Source organism: Oratosquilla oratoria, unplaced genomic scaffold (genome assembly GCF_046742065.1).
Source record: "Oratosquilla oratoria isolate Oo_2021 unplaced genomic scaffold, ASM4674206v1 SCAFFOLD45, whole genome shotgun sequence".
Classification (NCBI taxonomy): domain Eukaryota; kingdom Metazoa; phylum Arthropoda; class Malacostraca; order Stomatopoda; family Squillidae; genus Oratosquilla; species Oratosquilla oratoria.
Window position 1 is genome coordinate 1,034,064 of NW_027467710.1, and position 24,460 is coordinate 1,058,523.

General features: G+C 40.2%; 1 protein-coding gene and 1 pseudogene across 1 annotated transcript in view; one reads left to right on the plus strand and one right to left on the minus strand.

The window, feature by feature from the left end:
• Positions 1–24,460, plus strand: part of LOC143023140 (uncharacterized) — a 168,420-nt gene that overhangs the window by 105,820 nt on the left and 38,140 nt on the right. The gene's annotated exons all lie outside the window — the stretch shown is intronic.
• LOC143023124 (uncharacterized) lies at positions 1,099–24,185 on the minus strand (annotated as a pseudogene).

Here is a 24,460-nt window from a genome sequence, read left to right on the forward strand (position 1 = left end):
ATGTCTAACATGTGTATAGCTTTACAATCTTAATTACATCATTCAGTTTTGCCATTTATAACGAAGTTAATTTGATATTTGGAGGTTTCAAATATAAATATATATATATATATATATATATATATATATATATATATATATATATATAAATATATATATATATATATATATATATATATATTGTAACCAAAGTCGTTTTTACTCAGACGAACTTTCAACGGTCGGCGTTAGTGAATCCCAGTGTGATAATACATTAAGTGCTCGCTTACCTGAGATGTGGCTGGCGGCTTCTCGTCTTTGTAACCGTCAGAGACAGAGAGTATCGTGACAGTCAAGGTGATGACAGAAAAGATGACTTGCCAGGGGTGCGTGGTGCACAGTCGCCCATGACGCCACATCCCCAACTGAACGATGCCCCAGCTTTGGGCTGCAAAAGATAAATAAAACAAATAATGATGTTGATAACTACAACAACAATAATTATAGTAATAGTAATAATAATAATAATAATAATAATAATGATGATGATGATGTAGTCCAGGCAATATAGCACATTTTAGGGCCCAACTTGGAACAAATTGCAAGAGAATTGTTTTCACCACAGGGCATGCCCATGAGGTGTCTAGAAGATCATACTAAAAGTCCCAAGAAATCCACGTTGAGGAAATATGTCTAATTTGCATAAATCCAAGATGGCCGCCAATTTTCGATAATTTGCCATATCTCCGCATTTAGATGTAATAATTGAGTCATTTAAAGTGCTAAAATGGGGTTTTTGAACACAAGAATTCACGTGGAATAGGTTACATTTTTATTGGATAAAGAATTTATAGCCAAAAATCCAATATGCTGGAAAGAATGTCTATTTTTAAAATGTATTTGCTCAACATTTTATATTTTCGGTGCATTTTTTAACCTAGGGCCTACTGAAATGTAGGAAAACACGATTGTAGCCAGAGATAAGTTTATTATCATACTCATGAACAACAGTAAGCCTATGCTTCAACAACAGATCATCAACATTAATTTCAAGAGTGTCAATTCCAGTTGTGCCACTTTGCGGTATCTGGCTTAAGCGTCGTCGTCTACATTATCTGATCAATCTGGCACCTTAGAGTTAGAACAACTTGTACCACGACATTCTCTACACACGGCAGTGCAATGGAGACCATATATTTGGCATGTGCACCTCCTTGTTTTGCAGTTTTTCTCGCAGCTACAACAGATGACATCCAGTATCTCCGGTGGTGCTGCGGGCTGATCTGTCTGTATAGGCATGTACCTTCTGTCCACAATGTGCCATCCCCAATCTTGTGGCTTCATGTTGACACGTGTTCCTTTCCACTCCATTACCTGGTAATAGACATGGAGGCTATGGAATCTTGCAGCTGCTGATGTTGGGGGTAGAGTTTGTGGTTCCACGGAAGATGTGCTCTTGGAAATCTCGTCACAGAACCGTTTGTATCTTAAGCTGTCCAGTCCTTCCTCTCTGGTACCACCGTACAGTGATACCAGAGCTTTCTCTCCTGCAGCAGTTATGTCCTCCGGTATTTGCTCTGATTTGTGGAACATCTCTGATTGCTCACGAAACAGGGAATCAGTCTTCACCTTCTTCACTGCCAAACCTTTTCCCAATCCAAACGGGCGACTAGTGGTATCGCAGCCAAGAACAACATGGACAAAGAGCAGATGGTCGCAAATCTGAGGACCCAACAACTCTTTCGACTGCTTTATGCACCATACCCTTCTCGATTTGGTGGCTTGCTTTGACTCTGATACCAGAAACAGTTCGTTTGCAGTCATATCAGCGTGATACAACAGTAGGACCAACAAATCTGTGTCGTCACCAATGAGAACCGTATCTCTTGTTCTGGCAAAGGCAAGGGCTGTTTGAACAATGAGGACATCAGCATCATGCTTTGCGTGTTCTGTGCTGCATCCAGCCCTTTCTAGTTTGTCGCTGAGAAAATGTATGAAGCGCTGTTTGTTTGTCTTGTTGTTCAGGAAGTCCTCCTTCTTGGATTGGATGATCATATCACCACCAAAGTTTACGGTCAAACTAGAGCAGGTTCCTGTTCTTCTTTGTTGTGTGGCATCTTTAGTTGTGGGTTCATCTCTGTAGCCATCAAAAACAATGACAGCAGCTCCATATTTCTGTGTCACATATCTGACATAAATCTGACACACACTATCATATGTGGAACCTCTTGGCCAGGGAATCCGATGGAGTAGCGCGCCGCCATCAAGGACATATTGGACTTGGTCTCCACTCGGCTCACGTTGTTCATCTATAGACTTCCACAGAACATCAGCAAGGACTGCCTTATTGGCCTGCAAGGGAAGGGATGACGAGTCAAATAAGGCAGGAGGGTGGCTACAGAGTTTGAACTTAAATAACGTTGACAAGTCTTGGCACCGTTCACCTACAATTACCAGTCGCTGGAACACCAATTGTGGATCCACTACTACAGATTCCCCTCTGACTTTGGCAGTTGATCTGGATGCAAGTGTCATTGCTTCATCGGCTTTTCGGAAGGTGAATTCTTCCACAGATTTCCCTGCCATGCTCACAAGAATCTTGTCTCCAATTTCTTTTGCTTGGTCAACTTTGACTCCGTCCTGAGCGGCCATGCCATTAGCAATGTTGTGAAGTGAGGTATTCTCCTTGAATGGATCTCTTTCCTTCAGATAGCTGATAAGATCGAGGGTGTCCTTAACATCTCTGGCCTGTCTAGCCTTCGAAATATCTTTGTGCTGGTCGCTGGTTTCGTAGGAGACCCCGCTGAACTTCTGCATTGCATCGTTGATGTTTGCGCATGCTGGCATGGATAGGACCCACAGTAAGCGCTGAGTCTCTGTCATCCCTTTTCCTCGAGTTAGGCCCCCATGCGTCTTTATACTTCTCATCAAAACCTGTTCGATGATCAGATCTGTGGAGAGCCCTGCCCAGTATCTATCACTGCGCCGCACAACGTGGTATCCCTCTTGGAACTTCTTATACACATCCGGATGCGTATTTGGTAGTTTGGTCATCATTTGCAGGTATACATATGCAGAATTTGTATACTGTCGGTGTCCAGAAGCGGCAAGGTAGGGAAGCATATCGTGCACACATTGGAGGAGTAAGCTCCAGTTCCCTGTTCCGGTCCATGTGATTTCCTAACATCTAGGTTTTTTATTTTGTCTCATTTCTTTCTGCGTGACCTTTAATTCATTTCTTTCAGATGAAGGTGTCTGAGAAGTATGATGGGGGTTACTAGGCTAGATAGAGTGAGAAATGAGGTGAGGAGGAGAACAGGGAAGGAAAGGGAGCTGGGAGATAGGGTTGATGAAAGAGTATTAGATGGTTTGGATACATGGAAAGAATGAGTGAAGAAAGACTAGTAAAGGAGGTATGGAAGGCAGCTGTGGAGGGAGTGAACATGAGGGGACGTCCTAGGATGAGATGGATGGATGGGGTGAAGGGGGCTTTGGGGAAGAGGGGAATGCCTGTTGAGGAAGGATGGGAGAGGACGGAAGACAGAGGTGAGTGGAGAATGGTTGTATATAGAAAATGTTGTGATGCATGAGGTGGAATGGACGGGGGAATGGGGGGTGAGGTAGTGTGTGTGAGCAAAAATTTTGATGTGGCCCGAAGGGATTTCTCCCCGTCCTCTCCTTTATATGGGGGGACGGAGAGGGGGGCTCGCCGATTTAATGAAGCGGTCTTGCTGTGGATGTGCTGTATCCTGCGACACTGCTTCTGACCCAGGGCAGTGGACAGGGTGCAGGGATGACCCGTCATCTAGGAGGTGCTAAGATGGGAGGGAGCTAATAAGAAAAATTGAAATAATAGGAGGAATACAAGGTAAGCTGCTGGAATGGATGAGAGATTTCTCAAGTGGGAGAAAAATGAGAGTGGTACTTAGAGACAAGAACTCGAACTGGGAAGATATGATAAGTGGCATCCCACAGGGCTCTGTATTGGCTCCTTTAATGTTTCCCATTTACATAAATGATATGGACGAGGGAGTGAGGTATTACATGACCCTCTTTGCTGATGATGCCAAATTACTTAAGAGAGCAAGCACAGAAGAAGACTGCAGATTGCTATAAGTAGACCTAGATAAAATATGGAAATGGAGTCAGAAGTGTGAAGTGAACTTTAACATTAAGAAATGCAGTACAATGGAATTTGGAAAAAGCAAAAATAGAATATCGGGTCAATATAAAATTGGTACCAAGGAAGTCAAACAAGTCGACTCAGAAAGGGACCTAGGAGTAATTATCTCGAGTGATTTGACACCTGATAAACATGTCAATAAACTAGTTGGAGAAACTTTAAACTTATTAAGATCAATGAGAGTGGCCTTTGACTACATGGATGAAGAAATGGAGAAAATACTAATTACTTTGATAAGACCTAAATTAGAGTATGCTGCGACACTATGGGCACCTAGTAAAGAAAGAAAGAGAAAAAAAAAAAAGAGCAGCAACAAAAATGGCACCTACACTTTTAATTTTGACATATGAACAAAGATTGGGTAAGTTACATCTATCAACACTGGAACAGAGAAGAGAATGAGGTGATTTAATTATCTACAGAATTATGAAAGGGAGGAAATTCTAGACAACTTATTAAAATGAGACAAGAGAAACAGGACATGAAAAGAAGCTAAAGAAGGACAGTTACAGAAGAGATTTGAAAAAGAATAGCTTCCCACATGGACTGATGTCTGGAACAAACTAAATGGGGAAACAGTGAGTGCCAAAACTATACAAGATTTTAAGAATAAAATGGATGTGGAGAGATAAAAAATGGGTCACAACAAGCATAGCTCCGTCCCGTAAAATACAAATAGGTAAATACAACTATTATACCAATACCTAGTACACAAGTACTTTAGCAATTTGAACCTAAGTTGTGATCACTATTTGCAATGGTTTCACCAACTTCTATATCGACAATTGTCATACTCTCGTGGCTAGTGATCAACAGATCGAGTAAATTTCCATGTCTTCTGGGTCTTTTACATATAGAAAACTTAAGTAAATATTAACGAGTAAAAATATTATCCATTTGGTTATATGAATAGAATTTCCATGTAAAGCCAAACAAATAAGAATGCATGTTACCAATATACCTTTACAATTAATATTTTTCTGCCTATCATGGTAACACATTAACTTAGTTTGGTTATACAAGGGATTGTTGGTAATCTACTTTTATTCATTTTTTTATTTTGTTTATTTATTATATTTATTTATTATTATTATTATTTTTTGAGTAGTGGGATCCCCTTGATAAGAAGAACGCTGGTCGTCACTTTTAACTTCTACATCTCCTTTCCATAAAACGAAATATACTAGAATAGTATGGGGTGAAGTGTTACATGCTGGGCATTTGTCCACAATGCAGTCATCCAGCCTCTTCTGGTAGCTTAGAAGGGCTGGGTGGTGGCTGCACCGCAGTCTGGTCAGGTGGACTGTGTCCTTTCGTGGGAGAGAGGATTCAGAGGGATGGCTATCAGGGGGTCTGGCATGTAGCAGTGTGTTCTCCTTTAGTGTGTTAATGGAGCAGTGAGTGATATGATCATGAATATGTTTCCGGCGTCTGGTATTTGGTGGTTTTGGAGGAAGAGAAGAGAGTATTTGTGTGTGATATAGATATTTGGGTGGTGTTTTTTTTTTTATATTTCTTGGTGTGTGTGTGTGTTCTGCTATATAGTGTAGTGGGTGTGCTGTGTTTGTGGAGGCTGCAGCAAGTGTTTGTGTGTCTCTCTTGTCAAGGTGATCTTTGACTTTGAGGACATTTGTTTCATAGTGTAGGTGGTCTGTAGGTGTTGTATATGTGCAGCCTGTAATTGTTTTTAATGCTTTGTTTTGTATGGTGGAATAAAAAGTGTAAGGAGGAATAGAAATTTGGGAATAGATGTGAAGAGGAGACTGTATGAAGGAGTGATTGTGACAACATCACTGTATGGAGCAGAAACATGGAACATAAGAGAGGAAGAGAGAAGGAGCTTGAATGTGTTTCAGATGAAGTGTCTGAGAAGTATGATGGGGGTTACTAGGCTAGATAGAGTGAGAAACCAGGAGGTGAGGAGGAGAACAGGGGTGGAAAGGGAGTTGGGAGATAGGGTTGATGAAAGAGTATTAAGATGGTTTGGACACATGAAAAGAATGAGTGAAGAAAGACTAGTAAAGGAGGTATGGAAGGCAGATGTGGAGGGAGTGAACATGAGGGGACGTCCTAGGATGAGATGGATGGATGGGATGAAGGGGGCTTTGGGGAAGAGGGGAAAGTCTGTTGAGGAAGGATGGGAGAGGACAAAAGATGGGTGAATGGAGAATGGTTGTATATGGAAAATGTTGTGATGCATGAGGTGGAATGGACGGGGGGATGGGGGGTGAGGTAGTGTGTGTGAGCAAAATTTTGATGCAGCCCGAAGGCATTTCTCCCCGTCCTCTCCTTTATATGGGGGGACGGAGAGGGGGATCGCCGATTTAATGAAGCGGCCTTGCTGTGGATGTGCTGTGTCTTGCGACACTGCTTCTGACCCAGGGCAGTGGACAGGGTGTAGGGATGACCCGTCATCTAGGAGGTGCTAAGATGAGAGGGAGGGTGGAGGGGTGTGGAGTGTTTTCGGGGATGGAATGGGTGGGAATGATTTTTGTGCCATTTCCTTTTTGGCTACCTCCCTAGTAGGGGGAAAAAAGCCTTGGTATATGTATGTATGTTTTGTATGGTCTGAAGGGTGTTGAGGTGTGTCTCACTGAGATTAGGTGCCCTTGCTGGACTTGCATAATTCATCACTGAGTGTATGCAATTGTTTATTTTAAGGTAAGTTTCTTTGTTTTGTCCAAATGTTGTTTCAGTAATTGATTTAAGTGCATTGAGTCTAGGTGTGCATTTACTTTTTATGTTTGTGATGTGTTGTTTAAATGACATGGATATATCATATGTTACACCATATAGAGATGAGGAATGTATTTGTGTTCTTTTGTCCAGTTGGTGAAAAGTGTTGCTGTGGATTTGGCTGGGGCTATTTTGAGTCTCTTTGTAATAAACTATGTGTTGAGTGTATCAAGGCATGGCTGTATTATTGTGATTGTTATGTCGTCTGCATAGGAAGAGATTTGTATTTCTGAGGTGTCTGGTGTAAGTATATCATGCATGTATAGAATAAAGAGTGTGGGGAATAGAACTGAGCCCTGTGGTACTCCATTCTTAATGTTTCTGGTGTGCGATGATTGGCCATCATATCACACATAAGCATTTCTGCCTGCCAGATAAATGGCCAGCCATCTTTTAGTGTGTGTGCTGTGTCCAGGGCAGTGGACAGGGTGCAGGGATGACCCATCATCTAGGAGGTGCTAAGATGGGAGGGAGGGTGAAGGGGTGTGGAGTGTTTTCGGGGATGGAATGGGTGGGAATGATTTTATGCCTTTTCCTTTTTGGCTACCTCCCTAGTAGGGGGGAAAAAGCCTTGGTATATGTATGTATGTATGTATCTTTTAGTGTTATTGTGCATGTCTTTGTTATATATTTTGTTTGTTACTTTGTGGAGGGGGATAGCATCAAAAGCTTTACCAATGTCTAATGTTATAAGAAGTGTTCTGTGATGGGGCCTATCTGAATTGATGCCATCTAATATTCTTTGTGTGAGATTTATTAGAAGAGTGTGGAGTGTAGTGGCCTAAAACTGTGTTGTGATTCAGCAAGGAGAATATGTAGTATGCGGGAATTGGGAGATATGGTTGATGAATGAGTATTGAATCTATTTTTCCTAATAAAAAGTAGTTTTAAGATTCATTTAGATAAGCACCTAAGAAATATGCTGTAATGACTGGCATTTTTATTTTATTTGTTATTATTAATGGTTTATTTCTAGTTATTCATTTATTGTCAATTATTCTTATTTTTGTTCATCATTTTTCATTATTTACTTATTTTATTCTTTTATCTACCTGTTTATTATCTATGTTTTCCACATCCAACCTAGTTATGGACCAAAAGGTCTCCTGCCGGCATGCTCTTCCTTTGTAATCCTTTGGTTTGGACACATGGAAAGAATGAGTGAAGAAAGATTAGTAACAGAGGTGTGGAAGGAGTGAACATGAAGGGGCGACCAAGGATGAGATGGGTGGATGGGGTGAAAAGGGCATTGGGAAAGAGGGGAATGTCTGTTGAGGAAGGACGGGAGAGGACAGAAGATAGGGGTGAATGGAGAATGGTTGTGTATGGATGATGCTGTGATGCATGAAAGGGAGTGGGTGGGAGATGGGGGGGTGAGGGAGTATGTGTGAAAAATAAATTGATGCAGCCTGAAGGGATTTCTCCCCATCTTCTCCATTCCTGCAGGAGGGGTCAGAGGGTCTTTTTTTTATTTGCCGATTTAATGAAGCAGGCTTGCTGTGGATGTGCTGTGTCTTGCAACACTGCTTCTAACCCAGGGCAGTGGGCGAGTTGCAGGGATAACCTGTCTTCCAGGAGCAGCCAAGATAAGAGAGAGGAAGGGGGGTGAATGGAAGTGGGGTATGTGCAAATGGAATAGGTGGGGGTGGATTTTATGCCTTTGTTTTTGGCTACCTCCCTTGTACCATATACCATACCAAAGGCTTTTTCCCCCTTGTATGGGGGGGTACCCAAAAAGAAAAAGGCATAGAAACCACTCCCACCCATTCTATTTCCTATATATTCCACTCCCCTCCACCCTCCCTATTATCTTGGCACCTCCTGGAAGACGGGTCATCCCTGCATCCTGTCCACTGCCCTGGGTCAGAAGCAGTGTTGCAAGACACAGCACATCCACAGCAAGGCCGCTTCATAAATTCGGCAACCCCCCCCTCTCCGTCCCCTCAAGCAGAAAAGGAGAAGACGGGGAGAAATCCCTTTGGGCTGTGCCAAATTTTTCTCATACATACTTCCTCACCCCCACCCAATGCCCCTCATGCATCACAGCATCATCCATACACAACCCCTCTCCATTCACCCCTATCTTCTGTCCTCTCCCATCCATCCTCCACAGACATTCCTCTCTTTGTAATACCCCTTTCACCCCATCCATCCATCTCATCCTAGGTCAACCCCTCATATTCACTCCTTCCACACTTCTTTTACTAATCTTTCTTCACTCATTCTTTCCATGTGTCCAAACCATCCTAATACTCTTACATCCACCCTATCTCCCAGCTCCCTTTCCACCCCTGTTCTCCTCCTAACCTCCTCATTTCTCACTCTATCTAGCCTAGTAACCCCTATCATACTTCTCAGACATTTCATCTCAAACACATTCAAACTCCTCCTCTCTTATGTTCCATGTTTCTGCCCCTTTCAGTGCTGTTGGCACAATCACTCCTTTATATTGTAAGCTCACTTGTAAGGGGGAGAAAGCCTTTGGTATATATATGTGTCATCAGAGACACATCAAATAGTCAAAGAATTTTTAAATATGTTCACCTTCCAAAACAAGGCAGTGAACAAGTGGAACACATTACCAGTTGTTGTTGCCTTGTGTTGTTCATAACAAAATAGAGGAACATGATCACCTTCACAGGCTCTCAACAGAGTTTCCACTTGCTATGTTGTGTTCTTGTCTGATGGCTACCTCAGTACCCCCTTCCTCCATGTTCTACCCTGTTAGACCCCTTACAGAATTGTTGGTCCAAGGATTGCAGTAGAAATAATAAGCCATACCAACTATCAAGGAGCTAACTCCCCACCCCCACCCACATGGAACCCGAGAAGAAAGAATTGATATGGCAGAACTATTTGGGAGGCTGTGCACATAAGACAGACAAATATGAATTCAAATCTAAATATGATCATTGAAATTAAGGATATAGATTAATTTGCAACTGTACATGATTTTGAGAATAGGTATGTCATATTGGAGAGTAGTAGATGGGACCCAACAAGCGTTGCTATTTTCCTACATACTACAGTTAGGTAAATGCATACATAACAGGACCCCATGAGCATAGCTCATTTCTTGTGGGTAAATATACATGAGAGGTAATATATTACTTTTAACATGTCTTTCTATACATAATATTTATCACTCACCTTGAATTTGCTTGTATTAACAAAGTGTGTCCAGGGTTCAACATCTTCTCTTCTCTTCTGCAGCCACTCCTTTGCAGCTGGAGATGCCATCTGCAGCTGCACAGGCAACCGCATTATCAAACTGAAATAAATATATCAAATGTTATCAGCTAAATCTATCAAATCTATCTCAAATGACCATTAGCTGGAAGAATTAAAACTAAGGTCACATCCACTCACAAATACCCATTATCTTCTGTCCCAATCTCATCTGTATCCACATTATCCTTGATGTTAACTTATGTCAGCCACTGAGCAACAAATGATGGCATAATTTTTTTGCCAAAGCACACGAAAGCTACACCAATAGTGTGTGCAAAAACAATACATGAATTTAAAAATAGTTTAGATAAAATGAGATATGAAGACGGGACACCACGAGCATAGCTCCCCTTCCCGTAAAATACAACTAGGTAAATACAAAATAATTCAAATTATATAGTGAACCACAACAGCCATTCTGAACAACAAAAGTTGCATTGAGACATATTTCTATAGCCAGAATGATATAACACACTATACATACTGTACATATACTGTCAAGGGCTTTTCCTCCCTTACAAGGGAGGTGGCCAAACTCAAAGACATAAATCCACTCCCACCCATTTCATTCCCCCATACTTCACTCCCACTCACCACCCCTCCCTCTCTTGCTCTTTTCTTGGTTCCTCCTGGATGATGGGTCATCCCTGCAGCTCGGCCACTGCCCTCCCTGGGTCAAAAGCAATGCAGCAAGGCCGCTTCATTTAATTAGTGACCCCCGTCTTCGTCCCCTCATGCAGACAAAGAGAAGATGGGGAGAAATCCCTTTAGGCTGCATCAAAATATCATTTCCACATACTTCCTCACCCACACCCATCCCCCACCCTCCCTTCCATGCATCACGGCATCATCCATACACAATTGTATACTACAATTAGGTAAATACAACTCTTCTCCACTCACCCCTATCTTCTATCTTCTTCCATCCTTCCTCAACAGACATTCCCCTCTTTCCAATGCCCCTTTTACCCCATCCATCCATCCATCACATCCTAGGTCGACCGCTCATGTTCACTCCTTCCACACCTCTTTCACTAATCTTCCTTCACTCATTCTTTCCATGTGTCCAAACCATCCCAACACTCATAAACCCCATCTCCCAACTCCCGTTTCACCTCACTTCTCACTTTATCTAGCCTAATAACCCCTAACATACTTCTCAGGCATTTCATCTCAAACTCATTTATACTTTTCCTATCTTATATTCCATGTTTCTGCCTTATAAAGTGCTGTTGGCACAATCACTCCTTCATACAATCTCCTCTTAGCATCCATTCCCAAATGTCTATTTCTCATTGCACTTTTTAATCCACCAAGGCATTTACTTACTTCTCTCAATCTACATTCTACCTCCACCTCCATTCCTCCCTTTCCTGCCATTTTTGCACCCAAATATCTAAAGATATCCACTGCCACCAGTCTCACTTCCAATTTGCTGCTATCCTCTCCCATTGTACATTTCATCACCTTGTATTTACCCACATTTATCTTCAACTTCCTTCTTTCACACACCTTCTCAAACTGTTACTAACTCCCTCCTCTGATCCTGCTACAAGCAGTGTCATCAGCAAACAACAACTGGCTTATCTCCCACTTTTCTCCATTTTCTTTAACCATCTTCAGCCCCTGACCCACTACCTTTGCATTTACCTCTCGCACCACCCCATCCATGTATAGATTGAACAGCCAGGGTGACAGAACACATCTCTGACCAAGTCCCACCTTTACCTCAAACCACTCACTCTCTTCATTTCTAATCCTAACACACACCCTACTCCTCTCATAAAAACTCTTGACTGCTCTTAACAGCTTTCTTCCTATCTCATATGTCTGTAATACCTCCCACAGTGCCTTCCCGTCTACCCTGTCATAAGCCTTTTCCAGATCCATAAAAGCCCAAAAAACATCCTTACCTTTTCCTATACCTTTCTCACATATCTGTCTTACCACAAAAATCTGATATACGCAACCCCTGCCTGTCCTAAACTCACACTGTTCCTCACCAATTACTCCCTCTCCTAATCCTCTCAATCAAGACCCTCCCATAGGACTTCCCAACTACACTTAACAACTGATCCCTTTGAAACTACTACACTCACACTTGTCCCCTTTTCCTGTGTAAAGTGGAACTATACAGGCAACTCTCCAGTCCTCTGGCACTCTACCCTCTCTTAATCAAATATTAAATAACCTCACCAGCCAGTCCATCTCTCTACCTCCTTTTTTCAAACATTCAGCATGACATCCATCCAACCCAGGTGCCTTACCTGCTCTCATCATCTCAACAACTGCCTTCACTTCATCTTTCCTTATTTCTCCTCCATTTTCTCCACTCATCATGGTCATTTTCTTAGCGCTTCCTACTACAACTACCTTTCCCTATCCTCCTTCACATTTAACAACTCCCTAAAATATTCTTTATTTTGTATTTTTAGTTTTACCATAGATTTTTATTTTGAAGTTTCAATTTGTAGTTTCACCATAAATAAATAGTTTTTCAATATATAAATAAAAATATAACTCTTTCAAAATTATTCAGAAATTACCTCAGCGATGACGGTGTTTGGGGGACACTTCCGTAAAGGTGATTGGCTGTACAATACCGACTACTGATATGATTCCAGGAGACGAAACATCGAAGAAGCTTAGACAGAGGTACCTATGGAAGTGGCTAACAGCTATCAAAGGTATAACGAAGAAGACTTTGCAAGAAGATAAGGTGTTGGCAGCTAGACTAAGGGACGAGTACAGTAAAATGTTCCCTGGGTTGTACGCTGACATCAAGACCTTTAATGTTTAAGTGTCAATACGCAAGTTCCAAGGGAAGGTGATCGCCTTCAAATTAACTCTAGAGAACGATAAACAATTCAAATACAGTGATGACATGTTTGACGGATTGGAGTGTTCGGACGATATGATAGAGGAGGATTCAGAGGCGTTCACGCGGCATTACTTCCCAGGATATAAGAAATTCGTTAAACATGGTGCAAAGTCTGATCACAGGAACTTCCAGATGCATTTCTTAGACAGACTTTTCAAAACATCAAAAAGAACTGTTATTCACAACAAATATGCTATAAGAAAGGTAAAAGCTGTGATTAAGCATAAAAATGAAACGAAAAAGAAAACTATCGTACACAACGCTCAATCTAACCTCAAACCAAGAACATAACTCTTTCAAAATGATTCTGAAATTACCTCAGTGGTGGCGGTGTTTGGGAGACACTTCCGTAAGGGATTCTCTGATTATCTATACCGGAACCACTAAAGAAAACGGAGAAATAGTAATGAAACGACCACACAATATAGTATATAAGTTGTTCATGAATATTTTTTTAATTGAGCACGGAGTAATCAATATTCCTGAAGACATATTCAAACTAATAGAAGAAGCTATCAAGATCATTATGCCAGACTACGACACTGTCTACACATCAACCACTGGAGATTCATTGGAGGATATTAAGGATTAGATTTTGGACAAACTAAGGAAGGAAAATAAGGAACTACACGAGAAGTTGGATCAGATCTTCACCATGATGAAGAGGATGAGAGATGAAGACAGCGACGAAGAACATAGGTCGCCCAAATGTAGGTTTCACGCAGAAAAATACTGAGGTAGAATCTGACGAAGGCAAACCGTCTACTAAGAAATAAAACGCATCTGTGGATTGTATGCCCCGCAAACAAAGCGACCAAGTGCCACAGGACAAGCAACCTGCCGAAGGTAGTTGCAGCAAAGCCGCTGCTTATATATAAAAAATTGAAATTACTCTGCTTATCATGTATGGGGTCACATTTTCATATTTCATCACTACAACCAAAGTAAACAAATTTATAGCATTCAATCAGCAATACATGTATCTACAGGTAGGTATGGGCCTAATATTACAATATTGGCATTCCTACATAGCATGGGTGCAAGCACTTGTTATACAAGGGGGTAAGGGGCTTCAGCCCATCCCCTAAAATTGAGAAAAGTATTACTATTGTATGTATGCAGTTACACACCCAAAACATTATGTGTTTGCATCCTTGCTAAATGGCCAAATAAATATTAACAGTATTTTGCAAGAAAATGCAAAGGAAATGAATTGGGAGGAATTGACAATAAAAGGTGGAGAGGAACTCTAGGCAATGTCCTACTGGATTTGACCACTGATTATACACTGACACAATGGGTTAAAGAAAACACTAGATATGGACACAATGAAGAACCATAGAGACTAGATATTCACTTCTGAGCCTGGAAGAGTGACCACCTACTAATAGAGTTCGAGCTTAAGGAACAAAATGATGTGAGAAGAAATGAGAAGCACAGAGAAGGAAGATTAATGTATAACAAAACTACATACATATACTAAGGCTTTTTCCCCCTTACAAGGGAGGTAGCCAAAATGGAAAAGGTATAAAATCATTCCCACCCATTCCATCCCTGAATACACCCCACATCCCTCCATCCTCCCTCTTAACTTAGCACTTCCTGGATGACGGGTCATCCCTGTACCTTGTCCACTGCCCTGGGTCAGAAGCAGTGTTGCAAGACACGGCACATCCACAGAAAGGCCGCTTCATTAAATCGGCGACCCTCCTCTCCATCCCCCCTTGCATAAAAGGAGAAGACGGGGAGGAATCCCTTCAGGCTGCGTCAAATTTTGCTCACACATACTACCTCACCCCCATCCCCCTGCCCATTCCACCTCATGCATCACATCATCATTCATATACAACCATTCTCCATTCACCCGTCTTCTGTCCTCTCCCGTCCTTCCTCAACAGACATTCCCCTCTTCCCCAAAGCCCCCTTCACCCCATCCATCCACCTCATCCTAGGACATCCCTACATGTTCACTCCCTCCACATCTGCCTTCCATACCTCTTTTACTAGTCTTTCTTCACTCATTCTTTCCATGTGTCCAAACCATCCTAATACTCTTTCATCAACCCTATCTCCCAACTCCCTTTCCACCCCTGTTCTTCTCCTCACCTCCTCATTTCTCACTCTATCTAGCCTAGTAACCCCCATCATACTTCTCAGACACCTCATCTCAAACACATTCAAACTCCTTCTCTCTTATGTTCCATGTTTCTGCCCCATACAGTGCTGTTGGCACAATCACTCCTTCATACAGTCTCCTCTTAGCATCCATTCCCAAATGTCTATTCCTCAGGAAAAGGTGGAGTGAAGGTGGAGGTAGAATATAGATTGAGAGAAGCGAGTAAATGCCTTGGTGAATTGAAGAGTATAACAAAACTGACTTTGTAAAACTTGGAAAAAAAAATTCAAAATGCTAGCTGGGAAAATTTTCAAATGATGAAACAAAGATGGAAGAGAAATGGAACATTTTTTAGAGAAAAATATAAGGAGGGAACAAAGAAACATGTACCTAAGCAGAAACAACAAAAGGGCTTACATAAAGTGTTGATATAATAAAAAGTGTAGCAATGCTAAAGATTGAAGAGATAAAGCCTGGAAAAAATGGAAAAAAAAGACAAAAAAGTGACTAAATGGCAAACATACATCACAATGAGAAATGAATCTGTGTGTTGATATTTGAGGAGACGCTCCACTGGGTACCCTGATCGCCCACGCATGTACTCGACCCATTTTGCAACTAGCTCCTCCCCATTCAGGTCATGGGTGTTTATATACTCCTCTCCTCCATTTACTGAAACCATAGATCTAATTAGTAATATGCCATGAGTAGACAAAAAAAGATAATAATAATAAATCAACAAACAAATTGTCAAGGTTGTATATTCTAGATACATTTCCTTTAAAAATATGTCTCAGTCATAATCAAATTGTAAATCGATTTCTTTGCTTGCTCAATTACTATGCTGCAAGTGGGGTGCAGGGCAATGTTCCCTCTAAGCTGTGTGCATGTGCATGCACACACATTTTACAAATAGTACACAAAGGAAAATATATGTGCACACAAGGTTTTCAAGATGAAATTGAAATTTTCTAATTAATGAAATTAACTGTATAATTTCATAACAATTTAAAACAAAAGAAAGGTGATTTGGAGAATTTGTCAATTTCATAAAATCATGTCTTGAGATCCTTTGTATTGTGTTCTGCAGTCAGTATGGTGACCCACATAAGTACACACATAGCAAAGAAGGCAAAATTTGCACACAACCAAATTTCTGTGCTCACTCACAGCAAAGAATTAATAGGGAACATTGGTGTGCGGGCAGGCTTTTAGAAGTGAATTCTCTGCGAATGTCATTAAATATAAAATCTTTAATTCAGGCTAACACCAGTAAATTTGATTAAGCTAAGAAGAACTCCAGCTCTTCAAAGGGAAAAAAATTACTTTTTCAATAATGTAGGTAACAGTGTTTTTGTTACAAGGGATTAGGGGGGAGAGCTGTTACTGTTCCAGGAGTATGAGGGTCTTAGGTTTGCCACTGCTACAGGTTCCTGAGTTTAAGCTCCAATGTAAAAAGAGGCTACTACCTGTTGCAAAAGTCAAACTTACAGTACTCTGCCTTGATGCAAGGTGATCAATGCCTCCGAGGTTTTAGGTACAACACCACGCCAGGGTTGTCGTTGGCAAAGTTGATCAAATCCTTCTCAATATGATCTCTGCAATAAAACAAAAACTGTCTGCAGTGGATAACATAAAGAAAAATGGGATCACATGAAGAATTGTCACCCCAGTCTTTGACAGGGTGACAATTCTTCATGTGGGCCATTCTGGGTTTACGATTATTCAGTTGTACAAGTTGATAACAATAAGCACAACTCTCAATCAACCTAAACTAACAATCTTTATTCCACTGTTGATATTTGGCATACTGGGGTGACAATTCTTCAGGTGGGATCTCATGGGGTGCCAATTCTTCATGTGGGCGTTCTGGGGTGACAATTCTTCATGTGCCCTGAAAAATGCAACATTTGCAAAACTTGTTGGTCCATATTGGATGGAGGCTGTTAATGGCTGCCTCATGACCATGGGTCTTCTGCAAGAGAGGAAGACCAATTGATTGATCTCAATACAATGTACACAGGACCCCCATCAATGTGGAATTTATGAGAGTAATTTCAAAGCAACGAACAAAAAAAGGTAATAACCATTGGAAGGTGCCAAAATAGTTCTCAACACCCTCTAAACGATCAAAAATCATTTAAAAGAAACTATTTTTGACACAAAATGTGGACTGTTACATCTATGAGTATGCAAAATATAAGAATATGTGAACTGCAGTTGTGGAACAGCATGTGTTGGGGGGGGGGGTGTCATCTTTACATACAGCCTTTAGTTTAATTTTCTTCATTATTATTTTAACATTTATAAGCAGAGCAAAACTGAGATGGGCTGGACATGTGGCACTTATGGAGGACCATAGAACTCTAAAACGAGTAATGATGGGTAGAATGCCTGGAAAGAAGAATTATCTTTAACATAAACATATATTCATCACTATGCAATGAATTAGTCAAAACTTACAAGAATGTTAAAATGGATCTTGTACCATTACTTTTCATTCATTCACAACCACCTGCCTTAAATCTAACTGAATCTTTATTCCCTTTGTATCCAGCTAAATTAAATAACTCCCACAACATAGTAACAGCAAGGAAAATATCCCTTGTACGAGAGGATGTATATTTGTATGGTTTAGACCAGCCTACTGCTCACCACAATGCATATGTCCTGGGGGCATTCAGTCAGAGCTCATTATGAGATAAAATGAGAGGACTGTAAACATATACGACAACAGTCTGCACAATACTCCCCATGTTGTGTTCACTATGGATACAACTCTCTGGCACCAGTTTACAGGGCCCCAACAAGGGGAGGGGAGTAATGCCCTGAGGTAGGATGTTTGGGGGGGGGGGGGGGGGGGGGCAATGACCTGAGGCGGGATGTTTGGGGGGGGGGGCACTTTTGGTGAAAAGAAGGTAAAGCAAATTCCCACTACCATAATGCACTTTCAATGCAGGATTTATTTATCATGAGTTGTGAGTATAAACATTGTTTTGTGGATGAATCTTACACGTGAGTCGTACTAGTGACCATCAGATGTGGAAGGTGGTGGTGGTGGTGCGTGTGTGTGTGGGGGGGGGTTCAGCACTTTTCAACTCGCCCCAGGGTGGCACTTACCCATGTTGGTAAATTGCCAGTTTATAGTAAACATAAATCGTACAGTTTCTGTTTGAAAGGCCTACACCCTTCCATGAGCTGCCTATGGGTGACTTGACATCTTTGGAAATTTATAATGGTTTACAACTGTGTGTGTGTGTGTGTATTTACCTAGTTGTATTTACCTAGTTGTATTTTGCGGGAAGGGGAGCTATGCTCGTGATGTCCCACCATTGTATCTTGCAGTGTCTAGTTTGTTTTTAAACTCATGAATGGTTTTTGCGCATACTATTTCGTTATCCAGCTTGTTCCAAGTGTCCAAAACTATGTGGAAAACTGTTTTTCTTCAGTTCTCTTCTGTAGCTATGTTTTTTGATTTTCTTTCCATGTCCTTTTGTGTTTCTTTTGTCCCAGTTAAGTAAGTTCTCTCTATCAAATATCTCTGTGCCTTTCATGATTCTGTAGATGGTCAATAGGTCACCTCTCTTCTTTGCTCCAGTGTCGGTAACTCCAGTTTAGCCAATCTCTCCTCGTATGATAGGTTTGCAGGTGCAGGTGCCATTTTTGTAGCTGCTCTTTGGATTCTTTCTATTTTCTTTATATTCTTTTTGGTTCTGGGGGACCTCAATGTCACCGCATACTCTAATCTAGGCCTTATCAATGTAACCAATATTTTTTTTATCATGTCTTTGTCCAAGTATGTAAATGCCACTTTTATTGATCTTAGCAAGTTGCAAGTCTCCCCAACAATTTTGTTAATCTGTATATCATAGGACAAGTCGTTCATGATAATTACACCCAAATCTTTTTCGGATCCTACTTTCTTTACTTCCTTGGTTCCAATTGTATATTTTCCTGATATTCTATTTTTGCTTTTTCCAAACTCCATTATGCTACACTTCTTAGTATTAAAGTCCACTTCCCATTTCTGACTCCAGTTCCATACCCTATTTAGGTCTTCTTGCAGTGCTTCACAGTCCTCATCAGTTTCTACTTTCCTTAACAGTTTGGCGTCATCAGCAAAGAAGCTCATGTAGCAGTTCACGTCCTCGTCCATGTCATTCATATAGATAGCAAACATTATTGGTGCCAGTACAGATCCTTGCGGTACTCCACTGATCACCTCTTTCCAATCTGAATATTTTTCTCTGAGCACTACTTTCATCTTTCTACCAGTCAGAAAGTCCTCCATCCATTTTAGTAGGTTTCCTTGTATTCCTCCTATGTGTTCCAGTTTTTTTAGTAATTTTCTGTGTGGTACTTTGTCAAAGGCTTTTTGCAAGTCTAGGAATGCACAATCAGCCCATCCATTTCTTTCTTGCACTATGTCTATTAGTCTTGAGTAAAAGCATATAAGTTTGTGGTGCATGATCTACCTTGTCTGAACCCAAATTGTCTTGGGTTTAATATGTTGTTGTCTTCCAGATGTTTTACCCATCTATTCTTGATTATTTTCGCACAAATGTGTGTGTGTGTGTGTGTGTGTGTGTGTGTGTGTGTGTGATTTACCATGGTCTTTGGATCACGTGTTGAACTCATGATCGACAGTTATTTCCCTCCCAGAAGAGAGCTCAGAGCTCATATATGACCAATCTAGGTGTGTGTGTGTGTGTGTTTACCACCTCCATGATTCACCATGGTCTTGAATCACATGTTGGAATCATGATCAACAGTTATTAACCTCCTGGATGAGAGCTCAGAGCTCATATGAGTGATCTATGGGTAATACTGTGACCTTACACGCAAACGCAAACACACACACACACCCATCTCCCCACCCACAAGAGTTGGAGTAACACCCTGCAGTGCAGTGATACTGAAATTATTTCAGCCATGGGCAGGAGTCAAACCCGGACTGCCATAGTGGCAGGCGAGAACTCTAACCACAGTGCCACGAGGTGTGTGTGTGTGTGTGTGTGTGTGTGTGTGTGTGTGTAATCCCCAGATATACAGTGCTGCAGGAGATCCTGTGCAAGTGGGTGGCTCTTTTTTCGGTACTTTTTTTTTTTTTTTTTTTTTTTTTAGAAATGCACATCTATGCAATATAGCAATAGAAAATTAAATAATAACTTTGTAAATTATAATACATCAACACTATGTTTTTCTTGGCAGAAATCAATAACAGAAAAAATTGCTACAAGTGACACACTAATGAACAGAACAACTATGACTGCTTGAGATGCCATCTTTGTTGTGATAGATGCAAAGGTCAAAGAAATAAAAGTATGATATATTCGTCTAACGTAACCAGCATTTAGTAATGTGGTACATGTAATTCTAGAGGTCATCAAGGTCATTGTCATCATCAGGGATGTTGATGGCCTGTTTTGTCATCCGATTTGACTGCTAGGGGTAGAGTTTCATAGCTTGAAGAAAATCATGAAGGATTACAAAGGATTACAAAGGCGGAGCATGCGAACAGGAGACCTTTTGGTCCATAATTAGGTCGTATGCAAAAAAAATATATAAATGATAAAAAAAATATATAAAATAAAAATTATACTAATATAAATAATAATAAATAATACACAGGTATAGTTAAATAAACAAACAGGTAAATAGTAATAATAAACTGATATATAAGTAATAAATATGGAAATCAAGCAAATAAGACAAATAATAACAAACAAATAATCAAATAATATAAAATAAATGGCAGTCATTACAGCACCTTGCTTAAATGTTTATCTAAACGAATCTTAAAGCTTCGAACTGAACTACATCTCAGTTCCTTGGCACTGTTTTAAAAATATGTAGCTTGGTGACATCACTTGGAGAGGGAGAACACCCGGTACACACCATCAGCACCATTGTCTGTCAAACTGACAACACTGACAGGACTGGAGAGAAGACAATATGGCATCTCGAACCTATTGTCACAACTCCACTCAGTAGTGTATTTGCTTAAAACATTTTTTTCTTATTGATCTCCACCAAGAAAAGCATATACTACATTGATGTATTACAAGTTACAAAAGTGAATATTTAATTTTCTATTGTTATATAGGTGAGTAGTTCCAGAAAAAAATAGACATCTTTATTTGCTTGATAATTATACTTATTTTATGGTCACTAGCTAGTGCACACCATATGGAATCATTGAGTGACATACATTGGGCCCACTGGATATACAAACAATGATAATGGGGATGGCAGGATTTGGTTAAGTCCTGCAGGGTTCTGGCATCTTTTAAAATGATCACAGCACCCCTGGTAAAGACAATCCAGTTCTATTCCAGTATCACACATATGCGTTTTACACAATTTTTTTTCCCATTTAAATGATTTTTTTCTATAGGATGATTATGTTAGGTTAGGCTAGAATATATTAGGTTAGGAGCTATTGGGTATTGTAGATTTCATGTTATATATCCATGTTTGCATGATTCTGGAACTTATCCTTTTCTTTTGGCATCTGAAAGATCTATTTCTCCTATAGAATGGTTATGTTAGGTTAGGAGTTACTGAAAAACAAGTTTCATGTCAAATATCCGTGTTTGTGCGACTCTGGAATCTATTCCTTTTTACAATTTTTCAGCTTGAATGTTGAATTGCAATTTTCTCAAAATCCAATCACTTTTTTCATCTTAAAGACTTAAAAGAAACCTGTTCTGCATATCTTTATTGTATACCACACTCCTGGAGAGTAACAGTATAGTTTTGTTATAAAACCATAAACACCACATTCATTCTATATATGATATACAAATTCATTAGAGATTACAAATTATATTCTATATCTGGTAATCGTTTTATGACCGAGTATTCAACCAAATGTCATGATTGATTAAAAATTGGTATAAACACGAATAGGCTGTGAACTTGCCTCATTCCTCTGCTTCCTCTATGGTTTTTCCGACATGCCTCGTAGTTGCCTTAAAATAAAGACAAATTGAAAGGCTTAAAATAAATTGGATACTATGTTATTAAAGATAATGATACAATCTCAATGTCATGAAACTGTCACTTGTCAGGAATGAACTGTGGCCAGACCATTGTCTTGCAATGTGGTGAATACAACGTATTACTGTCAGGCCCTACATGTAACACAACCTTCAGACTACCTTGCAATGCCAATGGGTCAGTAACTCAAGTAATTGCCAAATGGCCAACTTCATGAAGCTTTGTTTTTAAAGCTATGCCTATGTCTAATCTTTTCTGAAGGCCAAGGTAGTGCATTTACATGTACCATGTGTAATGTATATCAAAAACCTACCCCTGCATACAACAAGTGTACAACATGAGGAACACAACTGAATCTATTCAACTCACATGCTTGATGAATAACCCTTACTTCATACGTTTCCCATCCTTGTAACGGATCTGCCTGTTCTCGTACTGCCGCCCTGCGCAATTTCGATTCTCTACGTTTGCTCGGCCAGTAACAATATGACTTTTTCTCCTTTGCAAAGATCAATTTTGTTGGGACCATGTCTACATTAACCTCATCCACAAATACCACTACAGAATACATTTTATCTTCACCTACAATACAGAAAGGTACCCGCTGTCAGATTACTTGCAACTATCAATAAACATGGAAATTTGACAACTTCACCTTCCATGTATAGCACCAAAACCGAGAACTAATGGATGAGGACTAAGAAGTTTCATTCTTGTTCAAGTGACTCCAAGCAATTTATCATATACAGCAACATTCAAAGGCATTGTGATGATCTAGGCCTATATCACATGGCTCCTACAAAATTTTAGTTAGCAACAAGAGTCCAACCCTGCAATTTAGGTTGTGAAAATTAACCCAAGTGTCCATATCACCACAGACAGTAGTGAAGACAAAAATGACAGACAATGGTGAAAAAATGACCAGATGGCATGTCTGGAGATACTGAGAGCTGAAACTACTAACTTCCATTACATGTAAACACACAATTTTTACATGCACCTACTCTAACCAACAGACTTAGTATAGGCCTATATTGGGAGAGGGATAAAAATATGTAAGTGCTCTTCAGATTCATCAAAGGTACATGTACATCATATACCGGGCACATACATGTACTGACACTATTGTTCACAAAATGCATTTTTTATAAACGGGCATGCATGCTCTGATATCACATTGACGTTTACCAATAACATGAATAATAGACGAGAATTTTGCCCATCCAGGTAAAAGAAAAGTTTTAAAATTTAAAGATATCCATCCATAAACATGTAACCTTAAATTAAATGGAGTGCAAAAATGGGATGCAAACCCATTCATCATATGGGAAAAAAAAAAAAAAAAAAAAACTTAGCTGTGACATCCCTGAACAGGTACAGTGCCAAGCTCACGAGACAATTTGGAAACCCCCATATATTCCTAAATCCTGCAAATTCAGTGGATAGGTAAAAAAAGCTATTTTCTTGGTGAGCTTGTTTACAATAAGGTAGTAGCAAGATTCATTCTGAAGGATATTCTTAACAACTGCGACATTGTTTCCAACCTTGATGCAGTTGCTACCCTGGTATGTTGAAATCAATCCTAGGTTGCTGCCTAGACTCGCATGTACTTCTTTGTAATGAACACTGCAACAAAAACCAGCTGGAATAGGGCCTGCAAAATGCTTTTTTCTCTTTTACCAGTAACAGCTGCCTGTTCTTCCTTGGGTGAATTGCAGAACATGCTGTACTCAGAAAGGCTTCGAATAACCTGCTGAAGAGGGAACTTGGGTTTTCGAACCAACTTCTTCAACTTCTGAAGGAAGTGTTCAAGTGGGAAGGCTGAGACATTATTTAAAATGCCAAACAACCTGACATCTTCATGCACATTATAGACAATTTGATCCTTACCATACATGTCTGAAAAATTTTGTACAAACAATAGACTGAGCTCAAGGGCATAATTAGAGTACTGCAATGAAAGTGAAGGACTCAACATAATGTAGATAGCAACAGAAAGCAAAAGGAAATATTTTAGGTAGCTCGTCAGCTAAAACAACAGGCTCCGTATAAAGTAAGAAATGATGAGATTCAGTAGCTTTCCAACAATCTTTCTCCTGAATTGCTCTGTTTTTTTGTTTTTTGCAAACTCTCTTGGAACATAGTTCCTCATATTGCATAACAAGTCTGACAAAACTGCAGCAGTCCTTGAACCTAACCTAACACTTCGAGGACTTTTGAACCAAAGATTAAGCAGTCATCTAGTGACACCAAGGCACACAAGGTGGAAATTCAGAGAGGTCTACAAGGGGTGATAGGCCAAGTTGATGCTCTTCATCTGTTTGATGGGCAA